Raw genomic sequence first — 17,908 nt, forward strand, 5'->3', positions numbered from 1 at the left:
GCCCATGTCCAGCCCTACGCCAATCTCTGAAACACCCCTATGGCCATGAAAATGCAGATGAAGACACAGGTTCAGGGATAGACTTCCTGATCAGTTCACAGACTGTCACAGTTCCCTCCCACCCCACAGCTGATGTCTGCACTTTATCAGGCTGATGTGGCATTTGGAGGCATTTTTCCAGGGTAGAGGATTGAAGTATTTTCCAGCATCACTGGGTACCCTACATATGCACTGTCAAAGACCAAGAAATTATGAAAACTACTTTTTTTTTTTTTTTTGACAGAATACTTTCTGTCTGTATCTTACCATATTATAAAAAGAATGGCTTTGCTGCTGCTGTCCTCTTAGCTGTTACCAGTTTGAAACACTTTACATGAGCGGGGCTGCAGCACCAACTAGAATAATGAAATCCTAAAAGCTCCTTTTCCTGAAGCACTGCTAGGATCAAACCCTACTGCGTGCATGCCAATTGGCAAAGATTTTCAGAGAGGATTTACTCTGGTGCTTTGTCAGTGTTCCTTTGCGAATATTAAAAAAAAAAAAAAAAAGTCACAAGATTTTTCTTGAAGCAAAATTTTGCAGTCCTCAAGACATTTCAATTTTCTTCAAATTTCTGACCAGTTTAGAGGGCTTTACTTGTGACATGCATATTGTTAACATCAGGCTAATAAAGACTACAATATCCACTTCATTATACTTGACATAAAGCCCATGATCAGCGAAAAAAAAATTACCATTTAAAAAATACAGTTGATGTTTCAGACATGAAACATTAAAATGACAGGCTGCTTTGAAGAATGCAGTGCACTTCACTTTATTGTACCACTTCCAAGGAGCATTGCTCATATCCACCTGCAGCTTCTGAAATGCAGGTGCTGCTCTTCCTTCAGCCACAGCAAGGAACTACTAAGGTACGCTTTTAAATAGAAGGTGTCCATCAATCCTAAATGAACTCAAAGGTGACAGGAAGTTACTGTATAATCAGTTCTCTCCATACAGTTAATATTTCATTGTTCTCTTTGCTCCCTAGCATGAAACACAACATAGCTCTATTTTCTTTGGCTCTTGACCTTTTACTCTTTTTTTCTACTGATTTACCTGTTCAAAACCCCAGGAGGCTGTAATGTGAAAGATTTCCAAAGACAACAGGAAGATTTATGAACACTGTCCAAAGCTCTCCTTATCATGCCAGAACAATCTTCTGCAGCCAGAAAGAGCTCACATTAGGGATGATCAGTGCAGCATTCATAGTCTTCTACTCAAATTCCCAGACTAGTTCTCAGTCAATGGTATAAAAAACAGTCAGGGAAAATACTCTAAAGACATGGTACAAGAAAACTTCTCACTCTGCCTCTTCTTAAAATCTTGATTTAAAAAATCATTGCAATTTAACTCCCAACATTTGTTTTTCCATTTCAGCAACTGCCAAACAAGATACCTGATGATAAGAACAGGGGCAGCAACAAAGCCCAGTGCTGCAGCCATGGTATAGAATATACATTAAGGCCCCTGGACATCCCCATCTCTGCAAATCACTGTGCAGTGTCAAAGCAAAGCCAAATTAGGTACAAAAGGGCAGAACTGGACTTTTATACCATAAAATAAATAGCCAGTCCCTAGGCAGGAAGAAGTCTAAGCACTCAACATGTTCTTGAGCAGGAGGAAGAGCTGAGCCAGTCCAGCCTTGCAGCAAAACAGATCAATAATACCTGTGTGGAAAGCCAGGGAGACAAGGAGAGCTTTTTTCCTCTGTATCAAGATGTCTCTATCCTTACCCAAGCCCTAAGTGCAGCATTCTGTCTTACTGGCAATCCTCATGCTTCTGAAAATTCTACTTTCAACACTTTTCTGAAGGTGTGGGCTTGGTCCTACCAACAGAGCCAGGCATGTCTGCTGGGAAATCACCAACATGCATCAACAATCCCTGACATACAGCTCCTGGGACAAGGATAGAATTCTTCTGCAAGTAAGCTAGGCAAGGATATTTGGGGTGTTACACTGTTATATCCTTCAGTCCTTCACTGCTCGTGTCCTGTAAGCAGGCTGTAATAACAAAAGAAACACCAAACCACACCACAAAAAAAAAAAAAAAAAAAAAAGGAACTTCATGTACTTAAGAACTGGAAATACCCAGTATGTTTTCTCATTGTAAATCAAGTTTTTTTCCTCAGCAGCTAAGAGTGAGCTGTATCTTAAATTTTGTAACAACCCCACAGGATTACTGACCTGCATTACCTTGGTCACTGCCTACTTGCAGGACTGCGAATACAGGGCACTATAAAATTACTGGGTGCAATACAGCATCAAACACAACACATTTACATCACACGTGGCAAAGCACTGGACACAACCAACTGACTTCCATGAGTTAGCATGTTTTAGTCATGTAGTGTTTTCAAGATCAATTTATTAACATTCAAATCAGATCCTTCATGGCTTCATTTTAACCCCTTCTTGCTGCCTTTTCTCTGCATTTTTTCCTACATGCAGAAATACATGGTAACTCCATACAGAATTCCACAGTTTCTCAAGCATTTTCATGTGTGCTTTGATGGGGGCTCATGTTTGCAATAGTGAATCAAAACATCAGTCAATAAAACTGCCTCCCTCAGGAATTACAAATATGGCATAACTGTGATGCCTGAATACAGCTGAAAGGATGAAATAGCGACGTAAGGAGTGCATTACACACTACTTTAATTGCACCCTCTTTACAGAGAGGACAACAATGGAACCTGGTAAAAAGATGATGAATGTTTTCTGCATTTAGCACCACCTGCTTCCATTTTACTTCCCTTGTCATCTCTGCACCAGAAACCCTGAAATAACTAGCATCACTGCAGTTGTAATGACTTGAACACCCACCTCAATCACATACAGAAAAAAGCCTAATTTTGTAGGCTTTGGTACTTTTAAATTATGTTTGTTACCATGAGAACTCGATTAAAATGCCACCCACAAGTTTGCAGAAAGGGGGTAAAAACAACAACAAAACAAAGCAAAATGAAAAAATCTACTTTTAATCAGTGGTAGTACACTTGCTGCATTGCAGCATTCTCACAAGCTCCCCAGCCTTCTGCAGTAAGAGGCAGCAGAGACATCCAGAGAGATATATTTTGCTGAATACTTTATTCAGGAAAAAAATTTAGCTGACAGTTTGGTTGTTGTTCAGTACTTTTGTACAATATTCCATTCAAGGAAGATAAAGCACACATACATGTTCTGCACCATGATGGAAGGTTTGATTTGAAAACCAGACAATTACATGTATGTTAAATGTGAGGGCAACTTGACAGTCCCCCAGGACAAAAAGGGTTTTTTTGTTGATATCTGAGATAAGGTCAAAGCTATGAAACCCTCTGCTTTCCCCTTCGTCCTACCAATTTGTTAGCTTTATAAATTTATGCTGATTTTTATGAATATTTACTTCTAGAAACTCAAGCAATAGCACTGTATCTTCTGGGCTTCTTGCTTGTTTCTATTTTCTTTTTAATTTACAGCCTTGTGTTTGGATTAATGGACATGGACACTGCATTCCTGCAGTCTGACTAGGAGCCAGAGTTTGCACCCCAAGCCTTCAGCCATGTCAAATTAGATAATTAGACTGTGGCTGAAACAAAAGCCAGCAACAAACCACACCAAGCAGCTTGGTCAGCAGTGGATGTGTGAAATCCCACAACTGAGGCAGACTGTAGGAACGGCCTGCAGGCAGTGGGGGGCAAGAAAAGGGAGGAGTTTCCCACCTCTGATCACAACAACTCACTAGGCGCTTACTCAAAAGGAGTCATGTCACAGAGCTCTCTCTTAAAAGACATAGCTACTCCTCCACAGGAGGGAAATGACTGCTTTTGCAATTAAGGGACCAGCTAAACTGTATCTCATTGAAGGTGAGATCAGAATGAATTTCCCCGGGAAAGATCAATCACCCTCTCCACAACATTGTCCATATTGGAGCATTAGGCATCCTTTAGGCTTCCAAAGCAGCAGCTCCATGAGGAAAAAATCTATCAGCCAGACGGACGGAGATGGCATGAACATGAACTATGCCAGAAACCCTTGATACCACCTTCTCAAAAGGAAAATGTAAACTGAGTTGAAACAAGAGGGATAAAATAGACCTTTGATACAGCTTCAGTGGAGCAGGCAGGTCTCCCAGCCCCTCGCTTGCATCTTTACACAACATTAACAGCTGCTCTCTCCATTTTGAATGTTATGTGTAATGTGTGCACTTGCAGCTGTATTTTCACCTGCCATGAGTTAAGCATTGCAGATGATAGAGGGTTCCACCAGAGGAGGGAACAAACCCATGCATCAGCAGCAGGGGATACCCTAAAGACAGAGATATCCTATCCAAATCACACAGGCTGCATGGGTGGATTGCACCACCTAGGCTGAGGGAGGCACAAACATCTTCCAGTGACACCAGAGGCTCTCAGCCATGCAAAAAGATACAAGTGTATTTGCTTCAACTTAGAACATCAGATGTGGAGAGTGTCATAACCCCTACCAGGCAAGATCCTAAAAGAGACTTTTTAGATCACTGTCAGTCATATTTTGGGGAAGAATTCTAAGGAGCATCTATCACAGGTAATTTCACTGAGGTCAAGAGAATTACCTTGAGTTACCCCACCTCCAAATCTGTGCCCACTGACTGCCTGGAGCTTCCATGTCAACCCTCCTATTCCTGCACATGTACAGAACTGACTCCCACCAACTTCCATGGGTTGTACACCACACAGGCAAAACATGAGCAAAACTTGACTCTGTATACTCAGAAGACCATGGGCATCTCATATCAGAGGGTGAGACGTGGTGCAAAGAGTTATGAGAAGAGGGCTGAGCTGATGACAGAACAGTCAGAATGACACTAGCCATGGCTGAGCTCTATGAAGCCCACTTTCATACTGATGACCCACAACACAGTGTCTGTGCCAGTTCAAGCCAGCAGGACCAGCTCAGACAGCCCCTTGGCTCAATGACATAATTTTCTACTGGTTTTCCTCCTCTCCTTCTTTCTTTCTGCTAAGACTCGGGATCGTGCCCCCATAGAGCTGCAAATAGGAGAAGAATAATGCCTATGATCATCCAAACCTCCCACTGACAAAAAAACTCTGTGTTTAAGAAAAAGTTTGACTTATCCTTCATAAGCATGGATTTACCAGGAGATTAGTAACATTAGAAATTTTAAATAAAGAGATTTCCCTCTTATTATCTATAGACTGCTAAGACCATGATTGTCTCACGTCATCTAGGGATTATTGTTAATTTTTTTTTCTGGTAATTTGTCTTCTTCCTTCTTTAATTAGGCACTACCTGCATAGAATTTACTAAAGTTGATCAAGGGATGAAGAATTTCATGCACCAATGGAAGTACCTTCAAGATTATTTCACTCAAATAGAGGTTTTCTTCCTCATACAATTGTGGTGTAATACAGATATTCCTACAATCACAAGGATTTTTAGAAAGGCAGAGCAGTTTTATGGTTAAGGCACTGAGATCCAAGATTAGAATTAGTCCAGGACTCTGCTGCTTACCTGGCACTATTACCATGAATTTATGAATAAACAAGCCCATACTTCAGTTCTCCCATCTGTAAAATATGTATTATGATATCCACACGGTGTGTAACTGGTCTATTTATGATGCAAACCCTTCAGGGCAAGGGCTGTCTCTTCCACATGTGCAAGGATGCTCTGGCTCCCAACCAAAGCCTTTGGATCCAGGTTTCAGAAAGTTTTGCTCAAGGAAGGACATTCATCAGACAAAGCAACTGCCTGAAGGCAGCACAACAAACTTGAAGCCACAAAAAGGAGACTCAAAAGGAAGGACTGCAACAATGGCCACTGACACCAGAGCACACAGGGAAACAGAGGGATCTGGGGCACTGTGTGCCTGCTTGACAGCTCTGGGGACAGAGGCTGCCAAACAGCTCCAGTCCCTGGGTGCCTCAGTGCTCAGTTCAGGCCTCTGGTGCTGCTGAAAGGGAACTTGATCCCTTAAAACTCTCGATCATAAGCCAGGACTGACAGAATAGTCATGGATTAAAATTTGGATGTGAAGTCTCTGATGAAGGTTGCAGACTACAAACTACCCTGCTCTTGGTATTACCATAAAAACAAACAAAAATGCAGATTCTTATTTCAACTCCGTAGGGCTGCTGGCCTGACCAACTGGCTTGTCTCTAAATGACTTCTTTCACAGATACTCCACAGCACTTCCCACATCTTTCCTCCAGGAATCTATATAAAGCTTGCTGCATTTTTTCCTTCTGATGGATGCACATTTCTAAAAATACCTTGTACAAAGAATTGTCTTTGGTAGGAATTAAAAACGTTGACATGATATAGTGCCAGAATTCATTTAAGGAACCATAAAGCACAAGGTAAGCACCAAGTTCCTAATACCAATCTGCCTCTATATATACATAAGAGGTCATTCAGATTTCTCCCTGAGGTCAAACCAGTATTGTAAACTGCCTGGTTGGTTCTGCTGGTCACCTTAGCTGAAGATATGTGAACACACAAATTCCTTAATTCTCTTACACTACTTGTGCTCCTGTTTCCTGTCTCTGTCTGTCTGCTGTGTCTATCCACACTTGTAATTGTCTATCGCACTGGCCAATTTCTACCATGTTTGTCAGAAGATTCTAAGCTCCTACCTACCACCATAAGAAACCCACAGATGGATAAAAGAGAGAGAGGATAAATGCCTCTATGAAGGAAAAGAAAGGAAAAAAAAAAAAAAAAAAAAAAAAAAAAAAAAGGAGAAGAGCTCAGACTATATTTCTCCTGTCTGACAGCGTCCTGGTAGTCTGCTCAGTAGACGTGGAGCTCACATGCAGCCACAGCACATAATCTTTCTGGCCAAACTAAACTGTCTAAGCACAGACAGGTTAAGGATGAAACAGGTGCTGGTTAACCTGCAGAAAGAGAGAAGTCACTGCACAGAGGACATAGAAAGTTGCTAAGAAAATGCAAAAAAAGTCAAGAAATCCCAAAGGTCCAAGGAGTAAATGGAGATAATTCAGTGAAGAATGAGGAAAAACAACACAGGTAAGGCAAAGTGGGTATGAAAGAAATGATCAGATGCTGGGAATCTGAAAGATCACAGTAGTGTGGGAATCTTCCAGAGGGAACCAAGATGAGAAAACCAGCGGTACATGGTACCACAGGAAGGGAATACAGAGGCTGGAGAGGTGGAGTAGAGATTGTAGAATAGTGATGAACATCACAAGCTCTAAGCAGAGAGCCAACACTGGATGCCCTCTCACACTGACAAATAATACCCATTATTTTTATTTAAGAAACAGTTAAATTGGCAACATTTCCAGCACTGAGTTGAACAAACTAAGAGAAAGTACTGACTTCAGGCATTTCAAAGTACAGATTTACTCCAGAAGGCCTAGATAACATTTCAGACTGCAAGAGAAGGCACTTGCATGACTTCACCAAATCTTCCTCACTCAGGCCAGGAAGAAACAGGTTTTGTCATCTTTACTTGATGAGCTGGAAGCCAGTTATCTGAACATTAAGAACCTAGGGAGAAAATGGAGCAGCAGCGTGGTCCAATTCTGTTCTAAGGCCAACATTTACATTAGTTTTAAATGGAACTGAACTATTTTGTCCACTTCTGTTACTTGCTACAGTGAACAATATGCAGAAATAGAGCTGCATTACTAACTAGACTTTTGCTGTATTAGGGAAAACAACATTCCCAATGGAAAACATACTAAAACAGCAGAGACAAACAGGAGGTGAAGCTGACCTCCTGTATTTTACAACTCACGATACACTGGATTTTAAATTGAAACACCCCCAAGTAAAATAGGATTTGATCCCTTGTAAGGTGTATATCCTATGAGGTAATAATTTCCCAGCATGAACTATGGAGTCTCTAAGGTATTAATTACACTGACAAATACTGTCCCACCAGTCCTTTCTGGCTGCTTACAGCTCCATGCCTCTGTGGAGATTTGACTGTAAGCTCCTTGGGGTCTGGAACAACCCTGCTGTTTGAGCACACAGCATCTAACACAACAGTGATCTAATGCAGACTTGGACACCTAGTCACTAATATTATGATAGCTACAGCAATGAATCATATAGCATTATGAAGAATCACAGCAAAAGCTGTTATACACAGTATCTAGTTCCCAGGCATGCCACCATTATTAACCTTAGACTCAAAATCCTGTTGTGTCTAATTCTACTTTTAGCACAGAGTGGATGTTCTTATGATTTCTAGCAGCCAAACTGATGCAAGAGTAACTGTATAAAAAATCAAAACATTTTTTCTTGCCCCAAATAAGTTACAACTGAAAATAAGAATACCAGGGAGCTGTTAATAAGAGTATGCTGCAGGAAACTCATAGAGATGCAGGTATGTGCAACATTAGGAATTAGTCATTGAAGCAGACTCCTGATCAAAGTGCCTTGCAATTTACCCCAGATTTCCACACAGACATGGCAAAAGGCAGAACAACCAGCAATCTTACAGTAATGTCCTGAAGTCTTCCGATATAAAATTCAAGGATGATTTGAAAAACAAGAAAGAGACAAGCCATGTGAGGATCTCACTTCTCACATCAAGACCTCACTTGAACATTAATTGCATGGTGTATTATACGCCCCTCCCTGTGTAATTATTCCAGCTGTCCAAAATGTCATGGCTAGAGACTGGACTGAATTAAAACTTCCTGCTTCAGAAGGGCCCAAAGTCTCAGAAGGATTAAAAATAAAGAGAAAAAAAAATACTCATCTTAAGGATGACAACTACAGTATTTTTTTTGTCATGATTATGAAAGGTTTTATCAACTATGCTGGAAAAAAATTAGGATTCAAACATCTGTTCTTCTTACAAGTGTCACTCCTCAATACAAACGAATCTGTGCCTCTCAAACTTCTCTCATGGAGAATGCTCTCAGCACTTCCATTATTCCCACTGTCTCTTTCAAAAGCATATTTGCTATCACAACTGCTTAACTACACTTCAAGAAGGCTTAACTCTGAGTGTCAGGTTCCCTAACACTGAACTTACAGGCTGTATTGCTTAGGAACTTGTGACTTGCATTACAAAGCTATTTACAGGTATTAAGTGTGAACAGGATCATTCTTCCCCCAGCTGCTTTGCAGGCAGCACTGACTTCCAGCTCCCTGCTCAGTGAGAGACACGAGCACATCCCTGTGTGCTGCATCCTTGTCCTGACACCAGCCAGAACCAAATGCTCCACAGGAAAGTTCAAGAGAACATGGCAGGAGGACTAAGGTGTTTTTAGACAGCAGCAGGGTTTTCTGTGAAGATGAACAAGGGACATGTCAGACCACTGGAGGAGACAGATGATACAAGGCCTTTGTGAGCAAGCCCCCAGACTAGCCACACCTGTAAATAAAGGGCTGATGTGCACCACTTAGCAAGGACTTCTGAAAACTGAAACTGTAATTTTTACAAGTGTGAGCAATTTCTTTTTCATATAGCTGTAAAGCTATAATCCTTAGCAAGATGATTCATTTTCAAAAGGATGTTCACAGCAAAAATTCAACTGCCTTTAGAAGAGATGAGCTTCTATTCCATGGTGTCTTCTTTCCCTCCTTATAATCCAGGGGACAAAACTCACAATTGTGAGAATTCAGCATTAGCACACTGAACTGGTTCCTGAGCTACAGGAGGGATTATGTTGACTTGACTGCTGGAGATGCAGAAACAACTGCAGTAAGCGTTCACAAAACCAAAATGCAGCTCAGCAACTCACCGTCACTTCCTTAATTTTGCCCCTCTATAAAGTCACTTAAGTACTGCACAGAAATGGAAAAGTTCTGTGTTGGGGTTGGCTGCTGATCCTGACAAAGGAATCAAGCATAAGCTGCAACACACAGGACACCTGTTTCCCTTCCTTACCAATCTCTTCTTGAAATTAAACTCTGTGGCTCATCACAACAGAGGGGAAAGGAAGGATGACATTTCCTTCTTCCTCTCCCCTCCTGGTCTCTCTGGCCAACCTCTTGCATCCAAAGAGTTGGGAAGAGGCTTGCTGAAAAGCTGCAGCAAGACAGGTAACCTGACTGTCAATTTCTGCCTGAATTGCTTTGCTTCTTGGATGTAAACAGGTTTTAAGCATCTACTAGTGACTCAGCCTGCTACATAGGAGTATTACTAATACCACCACCGTCATCTTCATGATTTGACAGTAACAGAGGACCTTCTGTGCCCTTCCCACTGCTTAATGATCACATCTCAATCCTTTCAAAACGTAGCAAATTCTACCTTTGCTAGTTCACAAATACAACTAACAGAATATTCAAAAGAGGTTGTGTTCAAAACAGGTGTTTGTAAATGCATGAATGTGCAGATAATGGCTATTAAGACAATCAGAAGAAAGGAGGGAAGAGAAGTTGACTACAAAACTGATGACAGCCCTCCTTTCGAAGAAGGAAAGAGGTAGATTGATGCTAAGTGATAAACACAAAGGAGGAAATCCCAAAGGCTAGTTCAGTACCAGGACCTTTTCTAAGTTTGACCTGGAAGCTGAAAGTTTCTTGCAAGTGAGATTGCAGAACAGTCTACTGGTTGGTAGGGGACTGTTTTTAAGAGGAAGGCTGATGAAGGAGGAATGGATGCCACACTGACTGTGACAGTAAGTGTGCCAAGAGCCTCCTTCAGCCCCATGTCAGAACCACCCAGGTGGGGATGCCTCATTGCAGCCCTCCCAAAGCCAAGCAGGAGACACTCAAGCCAACTGCATGGGAAAAGAAAAGAGAAAACAACACCAACAACACCACTAAGCTCCACTCTGCCCACCTGCCAACTTTCCCTAGTGCTACAACAATCACTGCAAAAAAAACAAACAAACAAACAAAAAAAAAACCAACAAAAAAACCAAAACAAAACAACACACCCAAAGTAAGCAAAATAAAAAAAAACAAGAACATCTCTAAAACTTTTTCCTCTTTAGAGATCAAGCCAACATTTCTTCTGCAGCTTCTACAAGAAACCCTTCTAGTGAGTATCAATTCATATCTCTTTTCTAATAACTGTTCTAATCATTCCTCACTGTATAATGTTAACATTCAATCATTGATGAGGGAAATTTCTAACCCTAAATTACAAGCTATGGTGTACGTATGCTGTGTACAAAATTAATCTAAGATGAGCCTTTATCCAGAGAGGTTCCAGCCTAATTGAACAAAGTATCAATACACAAATGCTCTCCCTGAGTGCACTGCATGCTCAGCTTGACCTCCTGCTGCCCTCAAGGCTCTGTTCCAGATGGTTGCTGCCAAGCTCCATCCCCATCTACGTGCCTCCCCTTCTACAGCAGAAAAAGAAATTCAAACAATGCTTACACTCAAAAGGTTACTCAAAATTACCTGTAATCTCAATGTGACAGAGCCTTACAAGGGTGTTAAAAATTTCCCTGTCCTGCTTAGAAACAGCCCCAGATGAGTAAATGGCACCTTCATGTTTTGGGGTCCCTTCAGACAGCTCATACACAGAACAGCTCGCATCAGAAGGAGATGCTGAGTTTGTTCACAATGCACAAGGAACCACAGGGCCCAGGAACCACAGAGCCCACTGAGAAGCATGAAGAACACTGCAGCAGCCCCAGAAGCATCAGAAGCAAAACCAGGGCATCAGAGAATGCTGCAACTCTTCCAAAGCTGCACCCTCAGCTCCAAATGCTGCAAACAGGCTGTACTGACATCCCAGCTCAGAGAGCTTTATCACCCACTCCTGATGCCCTCTGTGCCACCTTCCTGATTCTGTTATTCCTCCTCCCCATCCAGCAGCCCAGCCTTATGGGATGCTCTTACACAGGGAGGGGGCAAACACTTCTCCTTTTGCTGACCCCCACCTTCTTTGTCACAACTTTTCCTGTCACACACCTGTGACACATTATTTCCACTGCAAATTCTGTTACTTTTAGTCACACAAAGGACACAGGAGAGACAGCAATGCTCACAGGATCTTACACCTGTATTTTATCTCCTAATCACCGATGCAGTAACCCTGTGAAGAAAATGCTATTTCTGATCTATGACTGATTCTCTCTCTTTTCATTTCAGACTTGCCAACTTCTTAAACTGTCTGTGGCCTCTGAGCAGCATCAAGAGGCTATGGAGCACTCCATGGATATACTCTTTATTTCAAGAGCAATAATTTAGGTCTGTCAGTTAGGGGTGGGATCTGCAGAGACAATTTAAGCTGTGCACAGCAGACAGCTGAGAACTTACTTTATCACTAGTGGAACATTATCAACAGTGGAATGGCAACTGCAATAAAAACTGCCTGTTACTTTAAGTCTTACAGGCTAATTTAATCCTTCATTTCGTACTTGCACTGCTGCAAGGGTATTCTGAGGCCATGGGAAAATTCCTGAAGCATGCAGGATCGCTGCTTATGGTGCCCCTCCTGCCTGGTAGAGACTGGCAGGAGCCTGCAGGGTGCTGGACGTGCTGGCGGCCCCCAGGAGCAAATAGGAGCCTGATGGGAGCAAATGCCAGGGCTGGGGTGGCTCCTGCCCTCCCACAGTTTGAGGCCCAGAAGGCAAATGGCTCCTTCCAAAACTGCTGGGCTGCCTGTGCTGTGCTTTCCAGGAGTAGGAGTAGCACTGAAATTCTGCAAAACAACAAGAAGCATCTTAACCCTCAGGCACATCATATGCCTCAGAGACAGGAGAGGCTAGCACATACACATTTCACGTGCCTCCACAGCCCATGTCAGGCCTGTGGTTTGTGAGAGAGAAAAGTTCACATGTGGAAAGGCAACTATCTTGTACTTGTGTGTCTGCTTTTTACAGCCTACAAATGCAGAGAGCCAAATTTGATTCTCTATTTCAATTTCCTTCAAATTCATAAATCCAGGAGACACTGCATGTAGAAGTAAACTAGGGGCTGGTTGGGAAATTGATAGATTTATGGGATTATAAGAGCTCAAGTCCAAAACCAGCCTTGTACTCAATACATACACACAGAAGTGCACATGTGCATGTCCACACAAATCCTACACCATACACTTTTACCTTTTTCATCCTGTAGTATCAGCTTGCCTTCCTTTAAACCTGTGCTTGATGCTTCAAGTTTTTCATCTTTAAGTATCCTGGTAGCCTCAGAATCATGGCACTGAGTACTCAAGGAGAATCCAGGAGATTGATTTCGCTCACTGTTCAAGTAAGATCTCACAGAAATTTGTCCTGAACTGCCGTAATCCAGCAACTTCCTTTTTATTAGTGACAAGGCAAAGTAGGTACATTTACCACCTGAATAAAACTTTAATGCTCATGTATGTGTTCATGCTACTCTTCAAATGATGCAGAGTCTGAACCTCCTCTTGTTGGGCTGAGAGGTTACATGAGCTTCTACAGGCACCTGGGCTCACTGAAACCCTCATTTTGCTTCTGTTGCAAGGCCAGAGCAAACACATCACTTCTCCCCAAAATAATGGCAGTATTTCCCCCTGCCCAAATGAAGTTACACCAGCAGAAGCTCCAGCACTTTGCCACCCTGGTCACACTGCATTTCTTCCTTACACTTCAGATGTAGTTTTTCAATCAAATTCTGTTCCCACTTGCTGAAGTTCAGTATTTTAACATTTAAAATTCATGCTTGTGAAAACAGCAACTATGTTCACTTGAAAATCAAACTGGAATGGATACACGTGCATACAGAAATACTGACAAAACAAGTATCTGCTCATCTACATGACACAGGTGTTCTCTAATGCTTGTTTTTATTCTTCTGGACAGGAATCTCCTGTTTTCTCTTTTCAAAAAGCAGAAAAAGTGCATTTATTTGATCCAACCCAATCGTTTTTTATTCTGGAGACCTGGAATCATTGTGCCTTTGATTACTCTGCCAAATCATTCTCATCTTATCTATGGTACGACCCAGTGCAGCAGCAGGATATGACAAACCAGAGCAGAGTGCAGGAGCACTGTCACCTGTCTCAGATGCTCGACCTTTGTATCATCACCATCTTAGGCCCTTGCCACCCAGGGCTGTAAGCAGGTTTTTGCTAAGCCAAAAGTGAGACAGCTGCTTTGACAATGGATAATGTGGCTCCCATCATATGCAGGAAGCTTTAAAAAAAACCTACTTAAAATACTCCTATTTTTTAAAAGTAGGAGTATTGCAAAAACAGGAAGTAGCCCCAGAAAAATTAAATGTTCCAGGAACTAGAGAAGTTTTCTCAAGCCTTCTTATTTTGTTGAAGCAGCCTCCTTGTTAAACTATGCCAACAAGTTAAAAGGTCATACCTGGGTAAGCAGATGATAGGATGCTGAGTCTGACTGTTAAACAAGGGAAACCCTCTGTTCCTACAAAGAAATAGAAAAATATGCTCACTAGTCTCTATGCAGCGAATTTAGCATAAACTCAGCATTGTAAGGGACTATAAAATGTCCTTACATCTTATGTGTACATTTCTGTCCAAGCCTTTTTCTCTCAGCTTTATTTCCCAAGACTCATTAATTCAGATACCCTGTTATGTCCATCCTGCTTTGGGACTACCAAGGAGCTGCTTAATCCCTAGGCCAGCACTAAAAAAATCTGGCACTGACTCCCTGTCCATCAGGGAAGGCAAATGGAGCACAGCACAATTCCAGCCAGACTCCCTCCAGACTGGGAGAACTGTCAGAGCTGCTATATGCAGAGACTCTACTGCAGGGCAATCCCAAGCAGGAATGAGGAAAGTGGAGGAAAATGGTTGCTAAGATGCACAGAAAGTAATGGAAGAAGAGCAAGAGTCCCTCACTGACTTCCCAGTATGACACTTCAAAACAGCTGAAGATACCAAGGCAGGGAACTACTACAATTTCCTCTTTAAACTGTTTTTCCTTGCCAAAGTTGTAGCAGAGGGTCTTACGTTTAGCTGGGATAAGTAACAAAGGTTACCAGAGATGTTAGTGCCCTTTTTGTGACGGTCTTTAATCCGAGATAAATGCCTGGGCAGTCCATGTAGTTAGCTTGCTGAAACAGCCTCTGCATGCCCCACCATTCATCCTCTCTCCTTTCTCTAAGTCTTGACCAGAGGACACTGGGGAAAACATTCCAGGTGCAAGCAGCAGACAGAAGCCCAAGTGTCTCCTATCAGGGTGAAAGGGGTCCCCTTACCTCATGTCCTTGAGTATCCCCAGGTATTATGAAGCCAGCTAGTACTATCACCTGTATTTAAGGCTGCAGCTTCTCGTGGCCAAGACACTTGTAACTTTTCTGACTTCAGTTGTTCAGAAATTAATTCCCTGTATAGGTTATCTGACCCAAGTTAATGCTTTTGTTTGAGAGTTCACGGTTTTAAAGCTTCAGCAAGAACAGGGCAGGCATTCCCAGGAGCTAGAATAGTAAGAAACACATAACTAAACCAAATTAAGAAGAAGGATAAAAAGTAATGACAAAAAGTAAGATGTAAGTATGAAATCAGAGAGAATCATAATGCATACTCACAAAGGCAACTAACCTTAAGGTAGAGAGCAGTTCAGGTTCTTTTTATTTCCTGGACTGTCATCCTTTGTCACTGAATTAGTCACCTTGTCTGTACCACATCACTGGCATGGGGTTGTGCTTACTACAGCTTTCCATCAGTTTGCCCAGTTAATATCCAACAAGAACAGAAAGATTTTGCTGCCCTGAAGGAGGAAGGTTTCATATGGTTCTGACAGCAAATAAATTAAAAATTTGAAATGGAATAAATTCCACCTTACTGCAGAGGCTGTCAGCTGAGTGCACCACTCATTTACAAGCAATAATTAGTTACAGTAAATGAGCTACATGGAACTGAGGCTCCAGCCAGCATCAACTCCACCAACCCACAGTACAAAGATGAATGTTAAAATAAGCTAATTAAATTTTCCCTGGCTCAGCAGAAAGATCAATGTTCTTGACAGCCGAGGACTGAGCACGTGGCATCCCAACAGCCCTCTGATGTGCCACCACTGCCACATAAAGCCACAGAGCCAGAACCAGAGGAACACCCCTCTTGGGAGGGGCAAGGAGACAGAGACACTCAACAGGGACATTAACAGAAGGATGGAGACACCTGCTACTTGTATGCCAGATGGTCAGATGGCATTTTTACAAAAAGCAAACTTGCCTTTGCACTTTCATTATCTATTCTACCACCATTAAACACGTGTCCCAGTAGTCCACTGAAGGTCCACTGCAATGAATGTGATTTTAGCCACTAGCAGAATACCAAAAATACCAATCAAAATACAGATGACAGAAGCGGGCAGCATTTTTGGTGTCCCACGAATTTGCTGGATTCAGGCTGTTATCACCATTTCCACCTCTTGCTGAGGAAGAGGGAAGGGAAGAAAATGAGATGATTCAAAGGTTCTTCTGCTAGAGAACAGAAGAGACACCCACCCACACAGAGATGCCCACAATTCCACGTTCAGGGCATTTAAACAAAAAGCAAGAAGTTAACATTTAAGTGCCTGGTCAGAATGTGGCACCACATATATCAATGGGCTTTTCCACTTCCTGAAAGCATCTTCTAATAATCACAGTGCAGAATGTATCAGGAAGGGTTTCTTTTTGTTTGTATTTCTCCCAAACCCTGTTGCTTAAGACAGAAATCCAGAAGAACCTGTCTCAATAAGGAATTACTCAAAACTGGCAGTGTCTTTAGAAAAGCTCTGTGCTCGGGTGAAGGGACATGCTGGTTTATTGATGCCCTAGAGCCAGGATGCAGGGGATGGCTTTTTGGCTGCTCCAAGTGACACTTTCCACTAGGGACAGGGCACAAAACAGACGAGCTGGTTGTTTCACTCCTAATGAGAAGCTGTGCTTAGTAGCTTCTATCTTGGATATGGAAACCTATGTCAGGACATGCAAGCTTATCACAATGAAGAAAACTTGAAGTCTTATCCATAAATACAGCCTGGTAAGTGCATTCAGCACATTTTCTTCCACTGAAGTACAGCAGACAGAGTCTCTGTTGATGCAGACTAACAAAGGGCTGGACAGCTCTAGGCTGGATGTGACCTAGCATCAAACAGTCAAGGAAACCTGCTCATTCTGGCTCTGCCATTTATCTGTGGATCAAGCATGCTACTTCCTCTGCTGTATCCAGTAGGGATTGCCTTTTCTTCTTTTTGGTAAACACTTTGACTTCTACCTACAAAAACTGATAGAAAAAATACAGTGTGCATATACACACACACAAGAGAGGACTCAGGTTCTATTTATGCACAAGGTATTTGTAACTATTCTTCATTAAAGTTACTCCTACTTCTTCCCTTACAAAACTCTTAAAACCAACAGGATTGATAAATTCATACATTGTACTAATTTAAAAAAATATGTCTGTCTTTTTCAGGAGCTGCTTTCCTTTCTCATTTAAGGGTTTGTGTGTGTTCAAATACTTCTGTATAACCTACCCAACAACACACCTGTTCTGCAGAGTCACCTGCAATGAAAATTGTAAGGACTAATCACATTCTTTTCCTAAGCTGTTCTACTTGTTCTCCTGAGAGAGGAGCTGTGCTGTTATCCTGATGGGTCAGCCCATCCACCTGAGGCCCTGAGTCTGCCTTGCAGATATCTATTAGCTTCACCAATCTGCCTGCAGAAATGCACATTTAAGGTTTTGAACTCTTCAGTCGGGGAGGTTGCCTTTTGCTATATATACCTCAAGAGCAACATACACACTATGATAAAAGCCTAAATTGCCACAAATTACTTTTCAGCATTTAGTGCTTTGCCCAACAATGCTGCAAATGGATCCAATCTATTAGCACCAAACCTTTCCCCACAGCTTCTTCCTTTTACACTCCACACTCTCCTCCTCCTTCCTACTTCCCATGTACCCTTATGCTTTCCCACTGGCAGCAGAGGCTTAAAATAACAGACATTTTTCTAAGGAATGCAAAAAAAAAATATTCTGGTTATCTGGGTTATCTGCAGGGCAGAATTC

At 42.0% G+C, this 17,908-nt stretch overlaps 1 protein-coding gene across 1 annotated transcript in view; it reads right to left on the minus strand.

Moving 5' to 3' along the window:
* The window catches only part of MAP2 (microtubule associated protein 2), a 232,804-nt gene that overhangs the window by 90,277 nt on the left and 124,619 nt on the right, over positions 1 to 17,908 (minus strand). Inside the window, exon 4 of the mRNA XM_053982442.1 lies at positions 14,250 to 14,309. The gene's annotated coding sequence lies outside the window, so the exon portion shown is untranslated. The remainder of the gene's footprint in view (positions 1 to 14,249; positions 14,310 to 17,908) is intronic.

Source organism: Vidua macroura, chromosome 7 (genome assembly GCF_024509145.1).
Source record: "Vidua macroura isolate BioBank_ID:100142 chromosome 7, ASM2450914v1, whole genome shotgun sequence".
In the NCBI taxonomy this organism is placed as follows: Eukaryota; Metazoa; Chordata; class Aves; order Passeriformes; family Viduidae; genus Vidua; species Vidua macroura.